Source organism: Capra hircus, chromosome 18, assembly GCF_001704415.2.
Source record: "Capra hircus breed San Clemente chromosome 18, ASM170441v1, whole genome shotgun sequence".
Taxonomy (NCBI): domain Eukaryota; kingdom Metazoa; phylum Chordata; class Mammalia; order Artiodactyla; family Bovidae; genus Capra; species Capra hircus.
Genome location: NC_030825.1, coordinates 2,001,422 through 2,023,539, shown reverse-complemented (window position 1 = coordinate 2,023,539; position 22,118 = coordinate 2,001,422).

Below are 22,118 nucleotides of genomic sequence, written 5' to 3'. Positions count from 1 at the left end.
CTTTTGTGTTTCCATACAAATTTTAAAATTATTTGTTCCAATTCTGTGAAAAATGCCTTTGGTACTTTGATAAGAATTGCATTGAATATGTAGATTTCTTTGAGTAGCACAGTCATTTTAACAATATTAATTATTACAATCCAAGAACATGGTATATCTTTCTATTTATTTGTGTCATCTGTGTGATAAATCTCCTTAGGTAAATTTATCCCCAGGTATTTTGTTCCTTTTGATGAGATTGTAAATTGCATTATTTCCTTAATTTCTCTTTTCAATAGTTTATTTTTTTGATGATCTTTTATTTTCTCTAGTTTGTTTCACTTTTTCTAGCTCACATTCAGTGCTCCCATTTCATTTAGTTTATGTTCTCCAATTTGTCCATTTCTTCTTTTTTTATTTTTTTTCTTTCTATAGTTTTTTATTTTTTAAATTTTAAAATCTTTAATTTGATGTATAGAAATGCAACAGGTTTCTACATATCAATTTTATATTCTACAAATTTGTTGAAATTATTGATTAGTTCTAGTGGTTTTTCTTGGTAGTGTCTTTATGATTTTCTATGCATAGCATCATGTCATCTGCAAATAGTAACAGTTTTACTTCTTGCCTTGATTCTTGATAGGTCATTCTTAACCACTGGCTGACTAATGGGGTCAATGAGCTGGGCAGGCAAAAGGGCCTCTAAACAACTTATCCTCATTGATCTAATGTCTCTAGCTCATTTCTCCCCACCCAAAATATTAGCTCTACACTCAGCAGCCGGTATCAGTCGTTAGATAGGATAATGGTCTTTCCTCTCACCTGGCAGGTCTCTTTCAAAACAGATCTCCAAGGTTCCTGCCTTTCCCTTATTGGGCTGTAGAAGGAGTTATTGGTACTATTTACAATCCTTGCATGGCTAACAGGAAAGATCAGGCCATGCCCTATGGGGACTAATTTCCTGGCCTCTCCTATGATCCTTGGTGTAAAGAGACTCCCAAGGATTTCCTTCAAATGCTTTGAATCTGTCTGCTGTGCCCATGTGACATAGCTTAAGAGTGGCACACCTCATCTATTGACTGACCTGCCAGAGAGACAAAGCTGGGGCTCCTGGCTGATATGCCCTGACCTGAAGAAGCTTCACAGTACAACATGATTTTCTGAAGAAAGGAATTTGCTTTCCCTGCCCTCTACCCCCCACCTCAGGGCTTGGAGACCTAGTGAAGGGGTGGAACATGTTTTGATTCAGCTCTAGGGGTGAGAACATAGGATCACAAGGTTGTGTACAGTGACCTAATCTTGCTCCAGTGTTTCTAACAAACATCCTTTCTTCCATCTATGCTCACAGGTAGATGTAAGCAGCTCTTCTTTCCTGCAGATGATGAAACCTCTCTGATAGCTGAAGGGACCCTGGGAAGGAAAAGCTGCTACTTATTTCTTTAAATCCCACAAATCCTACCCCATCTCCCACTCATCACATTTCTTCTCTGGATCTCTTTGATTAACTTCAGACAGAAACATGAGAGAACAATAGCTGGCTCTATGAATGGCAGATGAGATGAGGTGCCAGAAGCCAGAAACAACTGTGGGACAGGAGACAAAGGAGCAGCCTGAGAGAGATGTGATGCATCAGCTTCTTTTATGAATCATCAAGGAGCCCAAGGATAGGGCACAATTTGATTCAGGAACAATTCAATGGTAGTTTTTAATTATTAAATGAGGTTTTCTATTGGATTAATAAGACATTATTAGACATATTAAATTCAATAAATATAATTACTCAAACCGAGTTTTCAAATTCACAAGTTCTTGATCTTCATTTATGAAAATGTTAAGATTTTCTTGGCCTGCTTTATTTGTAAAAGAACAACTCATCATTCATGGGCCTTGCCATATGAGGTGGAAGGAAAAGAAAGCCACAAAGTGGCACCTTTTCAACAGGGCCTCCCCTGAACACTTTATTCAGAGTTGTGTCCTAAGCACCCTTCACCCATGAATTAGGGATTTCTGTCTGGTGCATTGACATGGCCCAAGTGCCTGAGCCAGTGCTTGGCATGTGGTAGGTACTTAATACATGTTCTTAAAGGAGTAAAGAAATTTTGGCAAAATATTGGGTTGGCCAAAAAGTTCATTCAGGCTTTTCTGTAAGGTGGTACATAAACCCAAATGGATTTTCTGGTCAACCCATTTTATTTTATTGCCTACTTATACAAATGAGGACACTGAGAATTAGAGAAATTATGTAATACCAAATGTCAGGTAGCTGGAGTCAAAACCAGCACCTGACCTGGCACCTGTCCTGGCACTTGATTCTCTGTCCTGGAGGATCTCTAGCTTCTCATCAGAAGCCAGCCTTCCTTTCCCTCCCTGCAAATGCTTCCATGCTCATTCTCATCACCAGGGATGATCAGGCCCCAGCACCACACACCTCTGTGTGCCTTGGAAGTGAGAAGATGCTGTCTGTGTCCTGAAGACAAATACTTCCCTAACAGCAGTATGGGAAACAGAGCAGAAGGCTTCTTCTGAGCACATTCCCCCAAATGACATCATTTTAGTAAGCTTTTGAGGACAATACATTGCCATGATGATTGTTATGTCCTTGATGAAAAGTCTGTAGAGGAAAGAGAGTGAAACAAAGACCAGTAAGCCTAGAGAAGATTGTTAAAGGGTTGTATTGACCAGGGCAGTGAGATCCCCTAGCCCTTATTAAGCTTACAATCCCTGATATTAGAACCTGATGAAGTGGCTACTCAAGAAAGCCATCACTGCATATTTCCCAGCTCTGCTGCCCTCTCAAACTGTGGGAGCCTGTGTATTTGCATCACTCTATATCTGCTCCCTACCTTCTGTCCCTCTCTATCTTTGCAAAGTTTGGCATGCCTGAGTGGAACCCTCCTGGCCTTACTTGGCAGCTGGACTTGGAGTATAAAAAGCTCCTGGTCATTTCCTTCAGCAAAGATTCACATTACATACCCTAGGGCTGGTTTCCCTGCTGGGGAGAGGCCCGTTACCACAGTATGCTGCTTGTCATGCTGTGTGCTCCGTGGCTTTCATGGGTGTGTTCTTTTTCAATCTGTCTTAAAAACACTTGGGTAAAGATTTGGAAAAACTCTAAATGAGCTTCAATCTATACTGCTCTGTGTGCCCAGTCCTGAGGAAGTTACTGAGAGCAGCCACTGGCCTGGCCCAGGAGCTGGAGCTATCCCTGGCACAATAAGGCAGATGAACAGTTTCCACGAAGAACCAGAAAGGAAGCAGAGAGGCATGTGAACTGAAGCAAGGAGTGAAGTCTCCCTGGGAGTGGTGGGTTGCCACAAGTTCTATTTTCTTTGATGAAACTCAATAAACGGACTTTCCATGAAAGCTGAGGCTCGTTATATTTAACCATAAAAGGTAATCCCCACCCCAGCCCCACAGTGTCTAAGGGTGGAAGTCAGCTCAGACTCGGGCAGTGAGGTCTTGAGCTTTGCTGGGCATCACTAAGCCCAGAGAAGCTCCATGTACCCCCTCAGGAGACATGGTTTTGGAGGTGTGTGTGGAAGACCATGGCCTGGCCCAAGTTGGGAAGAAGCACTGTAAGGCTTGGGCAGAGGAAGAGTCTAATGGGCACCCTGGCAGCATTGGCAGTGGCAATGAGCAATGGCAGCATTCCTACCTTTGCTTTGCAAAGCGAAGAGCTGGAATGTTGGAGGTATGGGAAACAGTTGCTGAAGAGTCTACGTTGTCAGAAGAGTGGGTGTCAACTTGTGTCATTGGACATTTCCTTGTTATTTGTCCATAAAGTTATTTTAGATAGCTTAAATTACACCAGTCCTGACAGTCTTCATTCCCCTGAAGCTTTTATTTTCTTTTAAAAATTAACAGATCAATGGTTCCCCAAGCTGGGAAATAATGAAATGTCTGCAGCGTTTTCCTGCAGATGTGGGAGTAAAGAGTAAGAGGATGTGTTAGTTGCTCAGTCATATCTGATTCTTTGTGACCCTATGGTCTGTCCATAGAATTCTCCAGGCAAGGATACTGGACTGGGTTGCCATTCCCTTCTCCAGGGGAACTTCCTGACGCAAGGATCAAACCCAGGTCTCCAGCATTGCAGGCAGATCCTTTACCATCTGAGCTATCAGGGAAGCCCCTGGTGGGCTTCACTATAAATGTCTGAGGTGGGGCCACTATGCTGTCTGCTAGGCAGCAACCCCCCTGCCTATATCCCATACCAGGGGTCCAGGTAATAGCAGCAGCAGCACCATGGGAGAAACCTGTCATGATGGGGATGTTCCTGAAGAGGTGGAAGGGATTAAATGAAACATTTCTACTGAATGGAATTCAATAATAGTGTTTCAAGAACAACACAAATCCTGTATAATATTTGATTTAAAATACTTCAACAATTTTCTTAGAATTTCTTATTTGTTCCTGACACTTAATAATGAGAAAAGCTTATTGATCTCATTTTACAGATGAGGACACTTGAGCCTTAGAAAGGTTATGTCCCAGAAGAAGTGAAAGTAAACCCCCCAAATCCCTGATTCTCAGTACACTAGGGTTTCAGGTGAATCCTGCTGGGGACACAGATATGATTGTGACACAGAATGCATCTGTCTTCAAAGAGCAGTCTCAGGGAAGACCTCACTAAGCAGACATTGATAAAGACAGAATTTCATTTGTAAACTCATTTGCGGTGACTTTAGTACAGTAATGAAGCAATTCCTGATTAGCATTATTTGCTCCTTTCTCTGAAAACTGGTTCATTGGGAGGAAACATGAAGATTGCGGGGTCTTATTAACAAGATGCTAAAGCCCCTCAGCAGCATTTAGGTTTCCCTAGGCTTCCCTAGTGGAGAAGGCAATGGCACCCCACTCCAGTACTCTTGCCTGGAAAATCCCATGGACGGAGGAGCCTGGTAGGCTGCAGTCCATGAGGTCGCTAAGAGTCAGACACGACTGAGCGACTTCACGTTCACTTTTCACTTTCATCCATTGGAGAAGGAAATGGCAACCCACTCCAGTGTTCTTGCCTGGAGAATCCCAGGGACGGAGGGGCCTGGTGGGCTGCAGTCTATGGGGTAGCGCAGAGTTGGATATGACCGAACTGACTGACTGAAGCAACGCAGCAGCAGCAGCAGCAGCAGCAGCAGCAGCAGCAGCAGCAGCAACAGGCTTCCCTAGCCTTCCCAGGCTTAGCAGACAAAAATCAAAATGCCCAGTTACATTTGCATTTCAGATAAATAAAGAATAATATTTTACTGTAAACATACCCCATATATTGCATTGCGTGCTCAGTCATGTCCAACTCTTTGTGGCCCTATGGACTATAGCTTGTCAGGCTCCTCTGTCCATGGGATTTTCCTAGTAAGAATGTTGGAGTGGGTTGCCATTCCCTCCTCCACAGGATTTTCCTGACCCAGAAACTGAACCTGTGTCTGCTGCATTTCCTGCATATCAGGCAGATTATTTACTGTTGAGCCACCAGGGAAGCCCTATATTGCATGGGGCATACTTATTTTAAAAAAAGCTGTGCTATTTGTATGAAAGTCAAATTTACCTAGGCATCTTGTGTTTGAAGGGCTTCCCTTGGTGGCTCAAACGTTAAAGAATCTGCTTCCAATGCAGGAGACCTGGGTTCAATTCCTGGGTAGAGAAGATCCCTTAGAGAAGGGAATGGCTACTCTAGATTCTGGAGAATCCCACGAACAAAGAAGTCTGGTGGGCTACAGTCCATGGGGTCAAAAGGAGTCATACACGAAGGAATAACACTTTCACTTGTATTTTATCTGGTAACTCTATTAGCATGTTACAGCACTTGAAGAACTTTGTTTTCCTAACCACCTACTGTCCCTATCTAGTGCACCAGGTTCTGGATCTTTCTCCTCAGGCCAGGCAGAGTATCCCTCTTGACAAGAGCCCACTAGAGGAAAGATGGTTTAGCTCAGAGGTGTGAGACTCATGTTGAGATTTCAGGCCAAGTATTAAGGTGTGGGTTCCAGGGAGCCCAAATTCACATGAGAAGAATAGCAATAACCCTGCTGGCTTCTGCCCAGTGAATCCCGGATTGGCTAGGCAGAAATGTGTTGACAGAGGCAGGGTCACACATCTCTTAATTTTTCTCTTTCTCATTCCTGAAACCGTTACCAAACCTGGACTTGGGTTTTCTCTTCCTTGCTCAGTAAAGCCAATCTACTGACTGGGTTGTGGCCAAGGAAAGCACAGCATTTATTGCGGGGTACAAAGCAGGGAGAATAAGCAGCTCATGCTCAAAAGACTTGAGCTCCCTGATAGCTTACAGGAAAGGGGTTTTGAAGATGCTGTGAGGGAGGGGTCTGCAGGATCCATGATCAACTTGTGCCCAATTCTTAAATTGGTTGGTATCAAGGTGAAGTTGCAAGCATCACCAACCTTCTGGTTTCAACCAGTCTGGGATCTATGTCCTTACTGTCAGCAGTTTTCTTCTGGTGGGGGTCTGTTCCCTGTAAAAACAACTTAGGAATGTGTGTCAGACTTTTATCTGTATCTTTCAGGGAACTGGGAGTTCAGTGACTCTTCTCTGTGGCTGATTTATAGTCTAAATTGTTACCAGTTTTCCAGCTCAACAGCTATTCTTTGTTTCTACTTCTCCACATGTCCTAATCATTAACTCTTGAGCAAGCCTTTTGAGACTCATAAGAGGCCTGAGAGACTAAACCAAAAGCCTTTTATTTCAAGGACAGGAACACAGTATGTGGTTTCAAAATCACTAGACTGACTGCTTTTAACTATGTGACATCTAGAATTCTAGGGCCCTAATAGAAGTGGGTCAGACATCACAGTCCACGTTCTCTCCCCAGACACCAGTACAGCTGCCAGCACCAGTTCAGTAAGGCTCACCCTCCAGCACATCCACGTCTACACTTTTTCACTCTCTGCCAGTGGCTGAGGAGGGTTGGCTTGTTCTTACAAGAGTCCCTCTTAGGATCTGCATATTTAATTTAGGTTGACATAAAAAAAAATCATGGACTATTTTCTACAGCTTGCTGCTTAATTTTAGGGAGAGATAAGATGGGGTATAGTCTAAGGAAAGGGGGCAGCTGATGAACTGATGGGAGTGATTGCTTGTAACCTGGGACTGTGCCTTCCACTCTTGCTGGACTTGACAAATAGAGTTTCTGAGGGTGCTATAGCCTGGGCCCTGGAGACTGGGTAGTCATGGACAGAGAATGTTCCCTATCTTTAAGGGTAGGTGATTCAAGGAGCCCCACAGAAGACAGGCTTGGAGCCAGGGTGGCAACTTCCTAGCTACTAACCTTCAGCACCCTCTGCTTCCATAGCCAGGCATGGCTGGGGCCTGGGAGCAGATGGGCTAAGCATAAAGGGGCCCAGATATCTTTTCCATTTCCCAGAGGTCATAGCATGGGACTGGAGGCCCATGTGGTAGATGTGTGGCTCCTCTCTCTGCAGGGGCCTGGACCTTGTGAAGCCTGGCTTCTAGGTGGGAGAGTGTGAACACCAGATTCAGAGTCTCCCTGGCCTGAGCACAGTTGCTACTGGTCAAAGTGTTTTAGTACTATTATCATTTTTGTTTAGTTTTAAATATTCTTCCCTTTTTCTTCACAAAAGGGTAAATTAAAATGAAGTAAGGCTTGTATCAGGACTGGCCTCCTTGAAGCCTCCAAGACTAACATAATTCCAATTCTGACCAGTGTAATTTGAAATGCAGTTGGATTTTCACTTCTATCCTGTAGACTTTCCCCTAACCAGATTCAGTTTAGATTAAGGAGAACCAGAGTAGGGCATGATTGTCTTTGGCTCAATTTAATGGTGCTGTAGCTCAGCTGTCGCCCCTCCTGTCCTGCCATGTGACTTGGTCTGAAAGTCAGTCCCTTTGATCTGAAAGGGACTGCAGAAGGAGGGTTTCCTAGAATGGATGGGGTGGTGAAAGGTTGTTGTTGAATCACGACGGCGGGATTCTTGGACGCCAGAGGAGAAGAATTCAGTCGGGGGCCAGAGAGGAGGCTTGATCGCTCAGAGCTTTTGTGTAATAAAGTTTTACTAAAGTATAAAGGAGATAGAGAAAGCTTCTGACATAGACATCAGAAGGGGGCAAAAAGAGTACCCCCTGCTAATCTTCAGCTGGATGTTATATAGACACCAGCAGTCTGTTAATGAAAGAAAGGAATGTCTCAAAACTCAGAATGGCACTAGGCCCCTCACCCACAACATGTATAAATGGTTTATCTTAGGCCATAAAATGATTAACCTGAATCTTGAAGAAGGGCAGATCACCATACAAATAGTTTCATTTACAAGATTAGGGGAACAATATCTGAGTATAACATAAACTGGTTTATCAAGTAGGTTCTGAGCCAAAAGGTGGAACTGACTTGAAAACAGAGTTTGGGGCAAATGCATAGTACACTAGCATAGCTAAAGATAAACATTTCCACAAGAAAAAGGCATTGGTTATCTCTAGGTTTGAGCTGCTACGGCCAGTGCACTCAGTGCAAGCGGGCACTCAGCATGACCAAGAGGAACTACTTCACGTCTGAAGTCAGGGGAAGTGGCCGAGAGTGCCAGGATGCGATGGCACAGGAACGGCTGAAAGGAGCCACCCCTTGTCCGAGGTCAGGGGCAACGGTCTGGAGGAGCCACGCCACGTACGAGGCCAGGGTCAGGGGCCAGGAGGAGCAACCCTGCACCTGAGGCCAGGGGTGGCAGCTGGGAAGATCAACCCACATCCAAGGAGTGGTGGCTGCACTGGCCAGGAGGGCCTAGAGGAGCTATCCCACACTGAAGGTCAGGAAGGGCGGCGGTGAGGAGATACCTTTCGTCCAAGGTAAGGAGCAGTGGCTGTGCTTTGCTGGAGCAGCCGTGAAGAAATACCCCACGTCCAAGGTAAGAGAAACCCAAGTAAGATGGTAGGTGTTGCAAGAGGGCATCAGAGGGCAGACTCACTGAAACTATACTCAGAGAAAACTAGTCAATCTAATCACACTAGGACCACAGCCTTGTCTAACTCAATGAAACCAAGCCATGCCCATTGGGCAACCCAAGAAGGGTGGGTCATGGTGGAAAGGTCTGACAGAATGTGGTCCACTGGAGAAGGGAATGGCAAGCCACTTCAGTATTCTTGCCTTGAGAACCCCATGAACAGTATGAAAAGGCAAAATGATAGGATACCAAAAGAGGAACTCCCCAGGTCAATAGGTGCCCTATATGCTACTGGTGATCAGTGGAGAAGTAACTCCAGAAAGAACGAAGGGATGGAGCCAAAGCAAAAACAACACCCAGCTGTGGATGTGACTGGTGATAGAAACAAAGTTCAATGATGTAAAGAACATTATTGCATAGGAACCTGGAATGTCAGGTCCATGAATCAAGGCAAATTGGAAGTGGTCAAACAAGAAATGGCAAGAGTGGACATTGACATTCTAGGAATCAGCAAACTAAAATGGACTGGAATGGGTGAATTTAACTCAGATGACCATTATATCTACTACTGTGGGCAGGAATCCCTCAGAAGAAATGGAGTAGCCATCATGGTCAACAAAAGAGTCTGAAATGCAGTACTTGGATGCAGTCTCAAAAATGACAGAATGATCTCTGTTCATCTCCAAGGCAAACCATTCAATATCATGGTAATTCAAGTCTATGCCCCAACCAATACCGCTGAAAAAGCTGAATTTGAACAGTACTATGAAGACCTACAAGACCGTTTAGAACTAACACCCAAAAAAGATGTCCTTTTCATTATAGGGGACTGGAATGCAAACATAGAAAGTCAAGACACACCTGGAGTAACAGGCAAATTTGGCCTCAGATGCAGAATGAAGCAGGGCAAAACTAATAGAGTTTTGCCAAGAAAATCCACTGGTCATAGCAAACACCCTCTTCCAGTAGCACAAAAGAAGACTCTACAAATGGACATTACCAGATGGTCAACACCGAAATCAGACTGATTATATTCTTTGCAGCCAAAGATGGAGAAGCTCTATACAGTCAACAAAAACAAGACAAGGAGCTGACTGTGGCTCAGATCATGAACTCCTTATTACCAAATTCAGACTCAAATTGAAGAAAGTAGGGAAAACCAATAGCCCATTCGGGTATGACCGAAATCAAATTCCTTATGATTATACAGTGGAAGTGAGAAATAGATTTGAGGGCCTAGATCTGATAGATAGAGTGCCTGATGAACTATGGAATGAGGTTCATGACATTGTACAGGAGACAGGGATCAAGACCATCCCCATGGAAAAGAAATGCAAAAAAGCAAAATGGCTGTCTGGGGAGGCCTTAATAATAGCTGTGAAATGAAGAGAAGTGAAAGCAAAGGAGAAAAGGAAAGCTATAAGCATCTGAACACAGAGTTCCAAAGAATAGCAAGAAGAGATAAGAAAGCCTTCTTCAGCGATCAATCCAAAGAAATCGAGGAAAACAACAGAATGGGAAAGACTAGATCTCCTCAAGAAATTAGAGATACCAAGAGAACATTTCATGCAAAGATGGACTCGATAAAGGACAGAAATGGTATGGACCTAACAGAAGCAGATGATATTAAGAAGAGGTGGCGAGAATGCACAGAAGAACTGTACAAAAAAAGATCTTCACGACCTGGATAATCACGATGGTGTGATCACTCATGTAGAGCCAGACATCCTGGAATGTGAAGTCAAGTGGGCCTTAGAAAGCATCACTATGAACAAAGCTAGTGGAGGTGATGGAATTCCAGTGGAGCTATTTCAAACCCTGAAAGATGATGCTGTGAAAGTGCTGCACTCAATATGACAGCAAATTTGGAAAACTCAGTGGCCACAGGACTGGGAAAGGTCAGTTTTCCTTCCAATCCCAAAGAAAGGCAATGCCAAAGAATGCTCAAACTACTGCACAATTGCACTCATCTCACACGCTAGTAAAGTAATGCTCAAAATTCTCCAAGCCAGGCTTCAGCAATACATGAACCGTGAACTTCCTGATGTTCAAGCTGGTTTTAGAAAAGGCAGAGGAATCAGAGATCAAATTGCCAACATCCGCTGGATCATGGAAAAAGCAAGAGAGTTCCAGAAAAACATCTATTTCTGCTTTATTGACTGTGCCAATGCCTTTGACTGTGTGGATCACAATAAACTGTGGAAAATTCTGAAAGAGATGGGAATACCAGACCACTTGACCTGCCTCTTAAGAAATCTGTATGCAGGTCAGGAAGCAACAGTTAGAACTGGACATGAAACAACAGACTGGTTCCAAATAGGAAAAGGAGTGCATCAAGGCTGTATATTGTCACCCTGCTTATTTAACTTATATGCAGAGTACATCATGAGAAATGCTGGACTGGAAGAAACACAAGCTGGAATCAAGATTGCTGGGAGAAATGTCAATAACCTCAGATATGCAGATGACACCATCCTTATGGCAGAAAGGAAAGAGGAAGTAAAAAGCCTCTTGATGAAAGTGAAAGAGGAGAGTGAAGAAGTTGGCTTAAAGCTCAACATTCAGAAAATGAAGATCATGGCATCTGGTCCCATCACTTCATGGGAAATAGATGGGGAAACAGTGGAAACAGTGTCAGACTTTATTTTTTGGGGCTCCAAAATCACTGCAGATGGTGACTGCAGCCATGAAATTAAAAGACGCTTACTCCTTGGAAGAAAAGTTATGACCAACCTAGATAGCATATTCAAAAGCAGAGACATTACTTTGCTGACTAAGGTCCGTCTAGTAAAGGCTATGGTTTTTCCAGTGGTCATGTATAGATGTGAGAGTTGGACTGTGAAGAAGGCTGAGCGCTGAAGGATTGATGCTTTTGAACTGTGGTGTTGCAGAAGACTCTTGAGAGTCCCTTGGACTGCAAGGAGATCCAACCAGTCCATTCTGAAGAAGATCAGCCCTGGGATTTCTTTGGAGGGAATGATGCTAAAGCTGAAACTCCAGTACTTTGGCCACTCCATGCGAAGAATTGACTCATTGGAAAAGACTCTGATGCTGGGAGGGATTGGGGGCAGGAGGAGAAGGGGACGACAGAGGATGAGATGGCTGGATGGCATCATGGATTCGATGGACGTGAGTCTGAGTGAACTCCGGAAGTTGGTGATGGACAGGGAGGCCTGGCGTGCTGCGATCATGGGATTGCAAAGGGTCGGACATGACTGAGCGACTGAACTGAACTGAACTGAACTTCAGGTTAAGCCAAGTGTCATGGCAAGACAGAATTTTAAAAGTAACCTCCTTTAGATTTGTATAGAAAAGGAAACAAATATCGCTAGTTTGTTTCCTCCTGCCACTTGAGAGAGATAAAAATGTCTGACACTCTTAGGCTATTTCCTCTGTTTGGAGACCCCTGGCCTTCCTGCCTGTTATCTTCTCATTCCCCCCCCTTTTTTTAGGAGAATTATGTTGCCTAGGGAAAAGGAGCATCGTTTTTGTTCCATAACTGCTTCCGAGCTGAGAAGGGGCCTTGTCCCTAAATTGGTGAGGCAACATATTCTCCTAATCCTCATATTGAGGATCTGATCCAGGGGCCCCAAATAGTAGTTGGAGGAAGTTGCAGCAGTAGCAGGAGTTTGAGTAACCATTTATAACTTAAAAGCTTTCATGCGGCTAGAAACAAATCCAGTTATACAGTTACGGATGCAGGGAGCAAACAGCAAAGACAAGTTAAAATCAAAATTAAAAGTCACATTATGTCCATAGTTAAAGTACAAAGTGTTGTACCAGTTCATTTTAGGGTTGGTAGATGTCATCAGATGAAGAAGAGGCATCGCATGTGATTGTTGTCGAAGGTATTCACAGACTTGGAGAAAGTCCTTTCCTTGAAGTGGAGATGTCCACCACATGAAGCCTTCAACTGATGAAGAGGGGGGTGCTCCACAGACCCAGCAATTAGATCGATTGTGGAATGCAGCTTAGGAGTGAGCCCAGGACAGGAAGGCATTGTCTTAAGGATCGAACGGCACACTCAGGATATTTGGAGTCAGCAGAAGTAGGCTCACATAGGTTATCAGGTCCATCTGAAAAGTACAAAGTCAGAGCATAGAAAGTAAAGACATAAAAAGATGTCACTTAGTTTTGGTCAGGGTGCCACCTCTTAACTCGAGTGTGATGTACCCACCAATCAATTCCTGGCACTTTGACAACTGTGGGGAGAAGTAAGAATAACCTGGTAAGGGCCTTCCCAGAGGGGCTCAAGGGATGGGCCCCCAGATCACAAAGTTTTTATGAGGACCTTAGTTCCTGGCTCAAATAGAGGCTTGCTTGACTCAGAGGTGGGGTTAGGAGTCATCTCCTGGAGTTCTGTTAATGCCTGTTGAAAAGCTGAGAGCTGAGTTACATAACTAGTTAATTACAAGGCTTCAGGGGTCTATAACAATGTCTGTGTGTAAGAAAGCCCTTCCATAAATACATTCAAAGGGGGACAGTCCCTCCTTTTGGGGGCAGTTTGAGCCCTCATTAAAGCTATGGCTAGGACTTTAATCCAATTGTCCTGTGTCTCTTGAGTTAATTTGTGCAGATGTCTTTTGATAATGTCACTAGCTTTTTCAACCTTTCCTGAGGGTTGGGGTCTCCAGGAACAGTGTAAGTGATATTCTATTCCTAGAGCTTTAGATACCCCCTGAGTTACAGTAGTTTTAAAGGCGGAGCCATTGTCACTCTGAAGGCTCCGTGGCAGCCCAAACCTGGGGATAATTTCATGGATTAAAATCTTTATAACCTCCTTAGCCTGTTCACTATGACAGGGAAAAGCCTCAACCCATCCAGTAAAAGTATCTACCCAAACTTGTAAGCAAGAATATCCATTAGCTTTTGGCATATGAGTAAAATCAATTTCCCAGTCCTCTCCAGGATACTTCCCACTTCGTTGTAATCCAGATTTTGCTAGCTTTTCAGCCTTTAGGTTATTTTTCTGACAAATCTCACACCTTTTGATAATATTCTTCAAAGTTTTCATTACATTTTTACCTTCAAACAAACGAGAAGCCATTTGGTAAGTACTCTCTGCACCCAAATGAAAACTCTGATGTAAACCCTAAAGAATTTTCCATTGAGCATTTTCAGGAATTATTAATCATCCATCCTTGGACTGTAACCATTCTTTATCAGTAATCCTTGCTCCTCTTTTTTCATATCTTTCTAATTCTTCCTCAGTATATGGTGGTTTTTCCTGTTCCATAGGACCTGTCCAGATCAAAGGCATCTACAGTGAAGGGGTTTGGTAAAGTGCAGCTTTTCTGGCTTGACAGTCAGCCAGCTGATTACCTTCATCTACTTTACTCCCATCCCTGCTGTGCACTGTGCAATGCATAACAGCTACTTCTTTAGGACAATATATAGCAGTGAAAAGTCTCTCGTTCTCTGAAATGCTTAATAGGTTCTCCTGTTGCTGTTTTAAACTGTCTTTCTTTCCATATTGCAGCATGAGCATGTAAAGTCAAATAAGCATACTTAGAATTAGAGTAGATATTTACCCGCTGCCCTTTGCTTAACTCTAGGGCTTGAGTCCAGAGAAGGCAATGGCACCCCACTCCAGTACTCTTGCCTGGAAAATCCCATGGACAGAGAAGCCTGGTAGCCTGCGGTCCATGGGGTCGCGAAGAGTCAGACACGACTGAGCAACTTCCCTTTCACTTTTCCCTTTCATGCATTGGAGAAGGAAATGGCAACCCACTCCAGTGTTCTTGCCTGGAGAATCCCAGGGATGGGGGAGCTGGTGGGCTGCCATCTATGGGGTCACACAGAGTCAGACAAGACTGAAGTGACAGCAGCAGCAGAGCTCGGGTCAGAGCCACAATCTCCACTAACTGAGCACTGGTTCCCTGGGGGATAGATTTTGCTTCCAAAATCTGCTCAGCAGTCACCATGGCATAACCTGCTTTACACTTTCCATCCCAAACAAAAGAACTGCCATCTGTAAATATTTCCATGTCAAGATTGTCTAATGGGATATCCATTAGATCTTCCCGAGCTGCATAGTTTAAAGTTAGGAATTGAGAACAGTTGTGATCAGGTGTTTCATTTTCCTTCTCAGGAAGGAAAGTGGCAGGATTTAGATTTCCACAAACTTTAAGGTTAGTTTCTCGTCCTTCTAAGAACAATGACTGATATTTAAGAAGCCTACTGTCTGTCATTCAAATATTAACCTTAGAATCTAAGATTCCACTCACATCATGAGAAGTCAGGACAGTAAGGTTTTGTCCATTAATTATTTTTAAAGCTTCAGGTGCTAATAAAGCTGCTGCACCAATTAGGCAGTGGGGCCACCCACATGAAATTACATCTAATTCTCTGCTTGATAAGCAATAGGTTGCTGGTGAGGCCCTCGGGGTTGTGTCAAAACTCCCACGGCCATACCTTTCCTTTCAGTGACAAACAAATAAAATTCTGACCCTGTGGGCAAGCTCAGAGCTGGAGCTTGCAGGAGAGCAGTCTGAAGAGCCTTAAAAGCCTTTCGAGTTTCTGGAGACCAAACCAGTTTGTCAGTTTGGGCCTGCTGAGTTTCAGCTATAAGTTTATATAAAGGCCGGGCAAGTTCCCCATAACCCGGAATCTAAATGCAAGAGTAAACTGTGATTCTCAAAAATCCTCTCAATTGTCTTAAAGTCATAGGTAGGGGATGATTTAGTATAGGCTTAATTCTCTCAGGGCCTATGGCCCTAGTCCCTTCTGATATGATTGAAGTGAAGTGAAGTGAAGTCACTTAGTCGTGTCTGACTTTTTGTGACCCCGTGGACTGTAGCCTGACAGGCTCCTCTGTCCATGGGATTTTCCAGGCAAGAATACTGGAGTGGGTTGCCATTTCCTTCTCCAGTGGATCTTTCCAACCCATGGATCGAACTCAGTTCTCCCATATTGTAAGCAGATGCTTTTACCATCTGAGCCCAGATAGCTAACCGATTGTTGACAAAGCTGAGCCTTTTCTCTTGATGGCTTGTAACCACAGCCTGCCAGACAGTTTAAAAAATCTTGCGAGGCTGGCAAACAAGATTCCTCGGTCTCAACACAGAGCAAAATATCATCTACATATTGTAACACCACCGCTTCAGAGCTATTAAAGTTTTGTAGATCCCATGACAAACTTTGTCTAAATAAGTGAGGACTGTCATGAAATCCCTGGGGCAAAACTGTCCAGATTAACTGAGAAGCTGGCTGTGTCGGGTCTTCAAAGGCAAATAGAAATTGACTTTCCTCCGCCAAAGGCACTGAATAGAAGGCATCTTTTAAATCAATTACTGAGAAATAGTTGGCTCATTCAGGAATTTCAGACAATAGAGAATAAGGATTAGGCACCATGGTGTGTAAAGGAACTACAGCCTCATTTATTATATGTAAATCTTGAACTAGTCTTTATTTATCATTTGATTTCTTTATACCCAAAATAGGAGTGTTGCAAGGACTGTTACAGGGAATTAATAGTCCTTGCCCCTTTAAATTTTCGATGATGGGTTTTAACCCTTCCTTAACCTCAGGTTTCAGTGGATACTGCTTCTAATGTGGAAATAAGTGTGGGTCTTTGAGCTTGACAACTATAGGAATAGCATTTTGTGCTCGACCCACAGATTTTCCATCAGCCCATACTCTAGGATTTACATTTTGTTCAGCTAAAGGGAGAGAAAGGGAGGGCTCCATATTCATAAAAACAGAGGCATGGAACCTTGCTCAGTATATCCCTCCCCAAAAGGGGTGAGGGAAGTTCTGGCACGATCAGAAACTCGTGTGAAAATAGCACAGAATCTCAGTTGCAAGATAAAGAATATCTGAAATAATACCTTTTGGCTCATTCAGTCAGTCCCATTACGGAAGCTGATCGGGAAGAAAGTGGGCCAGGGGCTTCAGTAAACACAGAGTAAGTTGCCCCAGTATCTAAAAGGAAATTGACGGATTGGCCCCCCACAGTTATTAATACCCGGGGTTCCTCAGGTGTAATTAGGATGGAAGCTTGTGCGGGGACCCCTGGACACCTTCAGTCCTGATTGTCTTGAGAGTCTGACCCTGGAGACCCCTATGCCTCTGAGGGAAGTCTCTCTTCCAGTGTGGTCCTTTGCAGACCAGACATGGAGCCGGGGGTGGCTTAGATGCCTGAGGGCAATCCCGCTTGAGGTGCCTCTCCTTTCCACAGTAATAGCAAGCTCATATCTTTTCACCTGGGTCCCTCTGGACATCTTTCTCAGGCTGTTTAAGAAAGCTTTTCATAGCCATTGTGAAGGCTTCCGCCTTTTCCTTTGTCTTTTTTCGCCTTTCTTTCTTTTCCTCATATTCCCCACCATAATAGACTGTATGAGCCAGTTGTAACAGAGTATCTAAAGACTGATTTGGTCCATACACCCGTTTTTGTAGCTTACGGTGGATATCTGGAGCCAACTGAGTGAGAAATCTATCCTTTAAGGTCACTTTTCCCTTGTTCCTTACAGAACCAGCCTAATTGTAAAACAGTATTACACATAAGAGACCCTCCAACCGGCCACTGTTCGCCATCGTCTAGTGGATACTGTGGCCATGCAGTATTGCATAGGAAGACCAGGTGTGTCTTCTTTAAGGCCTGGGGATCAAATCTATCCCAGTTTTTCAGGATACAATTCAAAGGAGTGAGGCTGGAATTGTTAGCTCCCATCTGTAAGACAGAAAAAAAGCGACCAGCACCATTTTTTTCTACTGGAGGCGTCCCTCCCTGCTGTAGATGGGAGTGTAGACAGACTTTACACCAAAAGCTTTTCCTTCCTGGTCGGACTTAGCCTGTCCCTTACTGACGCAGGTGCCATCTCAACCCTCCTGGTTCTACCACCGAGATGGGGTGGGGATGTACCAGGGGTAGACCTGATAGCATCTCTACCTGACATCCAGCTCTTCACCTTTAACCTTGCTTGCCTCTGATGCCACCCGGGGTGCAATCAGAGTAACCTTCCGGAATGCCTCCCAAGCTAAGACTGCTGGGGGAAACATTCATCACCTGACTGCCTGTGCACGACCCTGAGTATATTCCTGACCACAATAAGACCAATATGAACATAAAGCTGAGATGTTCTTTTCAAGCATCACCACACCAGTATAAGAGCCTCCTCTGGTCCACTAAGAGCCAGTGTTACCAAAGGAAAAAAACCCATTACAGTCCCAATCTGAGTAACCTTTAACCTCAGAGATGTTTTTGGGGCTAGAGCTCCATCTAGCCTACCAAGGCTAGGTGCTTTCTTGACTACCAATCCAAGTTTTGCGACCTAACCCACAGTACACAGTAACAGTATAGATCGCAAGTCCCTTGAAAGCCTAAGATCTGATAGATTAAGTTAGTACTTCTAATTCCCAAGGAGTTATGGATGGTCAAAGAGACCGAAAGTTTGAGAAAGGAGAGTTCGGTCTACATGCTTTGCCCATTTCTGGTTGGTTCCCAAAGGAGACATTGGGTGCCGCTTGGCAATGGCAGGTCAGTATAAACCCCCTCCAGGTTTCTGCCATAAGCCATATGAGATCACGGTGGAACCGCAGAGCAGGGCTCCTCATTTGTTTTGCGCAGGGCATGTTATTCATTCACACAAGCCGAATGTAGAGTTAGTAAAGCACAGCAGAAAACGTGTTCGCTAAGAGAGCAAAGAACTAAAGCTACAAGCATCCTTACCTTGTCCTGAAGGATCCCGGACGAGCCCCCAAGATGAAAGGTTGTTGTTGAATCACGACGCCGGGATTCTTGGCCCCCGGAGGAGAAGAATTCAATCCAGGGCCAGAGACGAGGCTTGATCGCTCAGAGCTTTTGTATAATAAAGTTTTACTGAAGTATAAAGGAGATAGAGAAAGCTTCTGACATAGGCATGAGAAGGGGGCAGAAACAGTGCCCCCCTGCTAGTCTTCAGCTGGATGTTATATAGTCACTAGCAGTCTGTTAATGAAAGAAAGGAATGTCTTAAAACTCAGAATGGCACCAGGCCCCTCACCCATAAGATGTATCTTGGGATAATCTTGGCACCAAATGGTTCATCCTGGGCCATGAAATGATTAACTTGAATCTTGAAGAAGGGCAGATCACCATACAAATAGTTTCATTTACATACATTAGAGGAACAATATCTGAGTATAACATACTGGTTTATTAAGTAGGTTCTGTGCCAAAAGAAGGAACCGACTTGAAGACAGAGTTTGGGGTAACTGCATAATATATTAGCATAGCTTAAGACAAACATTTCCACAAGAAAAAGGCATTGGTTATCTCTAGGTATGAGAATAGTTAACTTCAGGTGAAACCAGGTGTCATTATGGCAACACAGAATTTTAAGAGAAACCTCCTTTTAAATTTGTATAGAGAAGGAATCAAATATTGCTAGTTTGTTTCCTCCTGCCGCTTAAGAGAGATAAAAATGTCTGACACTTGCAGGCTATTTCCTCCATTTGGAGACCCGTGGCCTTCCTGCCTGTTACCCTCTCAGTGGGATGCTCTTGGACCCACCGCACCCCATGGCTAATCTTTTCCTTCTCATCATCCCTGTGTATGTTCTCCCAATCTGTCCCTCACTGTCTGTGTGCCTCCCCCATGGTAGGGAGTTCCAGGCCCTTACCTCACCTCAGCTTTCTGAATTCAGCAGTCCTCTTCTGTCTGTTTTTTCTTTACAGACTGGTATAAGATGGTCTTTTTTGATGGGAAAGTCATACAGTTCCCTGGCCCTTCTCAGCACCCTCACTGCTTCCTGGCACCACCTGGAACCCACACTCTCTATCTCATCTTCCTCCACCCTTCACCAGTGCTCTCAGCTGGGCCTTGCCTGCACAGCAGCAGTGACAGAGGAGGACTGGCACAAAGAGTGTCACTGAGCACCTGGTGTGCCCAGCAAGGTGCTGATGTGTTGTGACTGAGAGCACAGACTCAGGGTATATTAGTGTGCCCACATCAGACCCCAAACTTACCATCTGTGCAGGCTGGTGCAAGAGACACTGACCCTCTGGGCCTCCTCCTGTGTGCGTGCATGCTCAGTCATGTCTGACTTTGCGACCTCATGGACTGCAGCCTGCCAGGCTCCTCTGTCCATGGGATTTTCCAGGCAAGAATACTGGAGTGGGTTGCCATTGCCTTCTCCAGGGGATCTTCCCAACCCAGGCAATGAACTTGCATCTCCTGCAGCTTCTACACTGGCAGGTGGATTCTTTACCACTGAGTCACCCAGGAAGACCTGAGCCTTCTTCTACCATCTATCAAATAAGAACCTAAGGAGATGTTTTCAGATGCTCTAAGGTTCCTTGGCTTTCCTCTTGCCTACCAGAGTCCAGATGTGGCAGAAGGGATTTGCAGGCTCATGTTCAAGTGCAGGACTACCCTTAACTGTGGGAAAGATGGAGCCCCTTTCCTGGTCCTATATACAGGCAGCCCTGCTCTGACCTCTCCATTTCTCATGAGTAGATGAATAAAAGCGTCAAAATGGACATGCCTACCCAAAGCCCATTCTCCCCTTCTGATCCATGCTTTATCTACCCAGGACCCTGGACTTCCTGCTCAGGCAGCCTTGAACCTACTTCCAGGGGCAAGAGAAGCCACTTCCTTGTGTCTGGTCTCTGGAGGATGGACGGCCCTGTGTTATGCAGGTCCGTGTGACAGGGGCTGTCTCATTTCCCTATAGTCAAGACTTTGGCTTTCTAGGACTTGAGAATCAGGATAGATTAATGATCGTAACTGGTCTGCAGGGAATGATTGATAGTAATAATCTACTCTTGATGGGATAAAGCTTTGCTTTCTTCTCCCAGCCCTGTCACTATCTAGAAATGGCTGGGGAGGGTCCCATTAATCACGCTGTCTTGATGTTCCTGCCCACTCAATAGTCATAGGGATGAATATATTGCTCAGAAGACAGGGGAGGGATTGTTACCACACAGACACTACAAAGGCATTACTGTCATTGTCAGGTTGCTTGATGGTTTCATAATTTTAATTGGCTTTAGACTCAAAAGAGTGACTAATAAAGAAGTCCACAGCCATGTGGTAATGGTCAAAGTGCTCTCAACAGGAGAGGGCTGAGTTCTCTCAGAATCTGAGGGCTCTCCTGCTCTCCCATCACTCCACCTCCAGCCCTTCGTCCTGCCTGCACAGCTCTCCTGCTTAAAGCTATACAGTGAAATATTTATCTAAATGGAGAGAAAAATAAGCAGATAAGAAGATTTTAACCACTTGCATGAGTCAGGACTTTCTTGGTTGTTTGTGATAGAAAACTAACTCTGATTTGAGAAAAAAGGAAAAGCACACTGAGCTGGGCGCGTGTGGATTGGCACAAAGGACTACACAGACCAGGAGGATAGGTGTTCCTTCAGGCAAGACTGAAACTCAGAAAATGAAAACGTAGTCCTCAAGACCCCAGACCTGTCCTCTCGTCCCTTGGCTCAGTTCAGCTTTCTTCTGGGTGAGCTGGTTGTCAGGCTGTCCCCAGCAGCTAAGCCCAGGACCTCTGCTGTGATGAAGAAGCCACACTTCAAGCTTCTACTCTGTTTTCTTTGCTTCTTAACCCCACTCACCCCTTCCTTTGTTTGTTTGTTGTCTCCCTCTGGGGAGAGCAGAGCCTTTTCAGGATTCATTATTTTATAGCCAGAGCTTCCAGCAGCACCTGGAACAGAGAAAGCGTTCTCGTAGTAGTTGAATAAATGAATAAGCCCTGTGAAATATGTTTATAATCTTTCCTTTGTAGACAGAGAGGTTGAGACTCAGAGAGAAGAAATAAGTTCCCAGAGGTCATTCAGCACACATGTGACAGAGCCCACCCAGGTTTGAACACACATGACTAGATTTCAGGCCCTCTGACGATGCACACTGTGTGGCAGAGTCTTGTATCCAGTGTCTATCTGAACTGGGCTAGGAGGCCCTGGAGGGCGACTGAGAGACAGGGGGAGGAAGGGAGAGGAAAGACCAGGATACCAGGGCAGTGGGCAGCTCATCTGGTCCATCTCAGGGAGAGGAGATGGCACCCACTTCCCTCTCTCATGGCAGCACTGAAATATGCCAGTTTGGGGAAAGGAAGCTATTAAAGGAGCCTTTAAAATCATTAGCAAAATCAAATTATTGCACAGTTCTGTTTTCCATGGGTCCTGACTCAAGCCATAGGTTCCTTTTCTATGATTCTCTGTACCAAACCACTGGGGCACCTCACCTCTGTCCTGCAAGTGTCTCCAAGGTCAGGGCTTGGAAGGTAGGAAGATGGCTACCCAGAGAGGTCTGCATC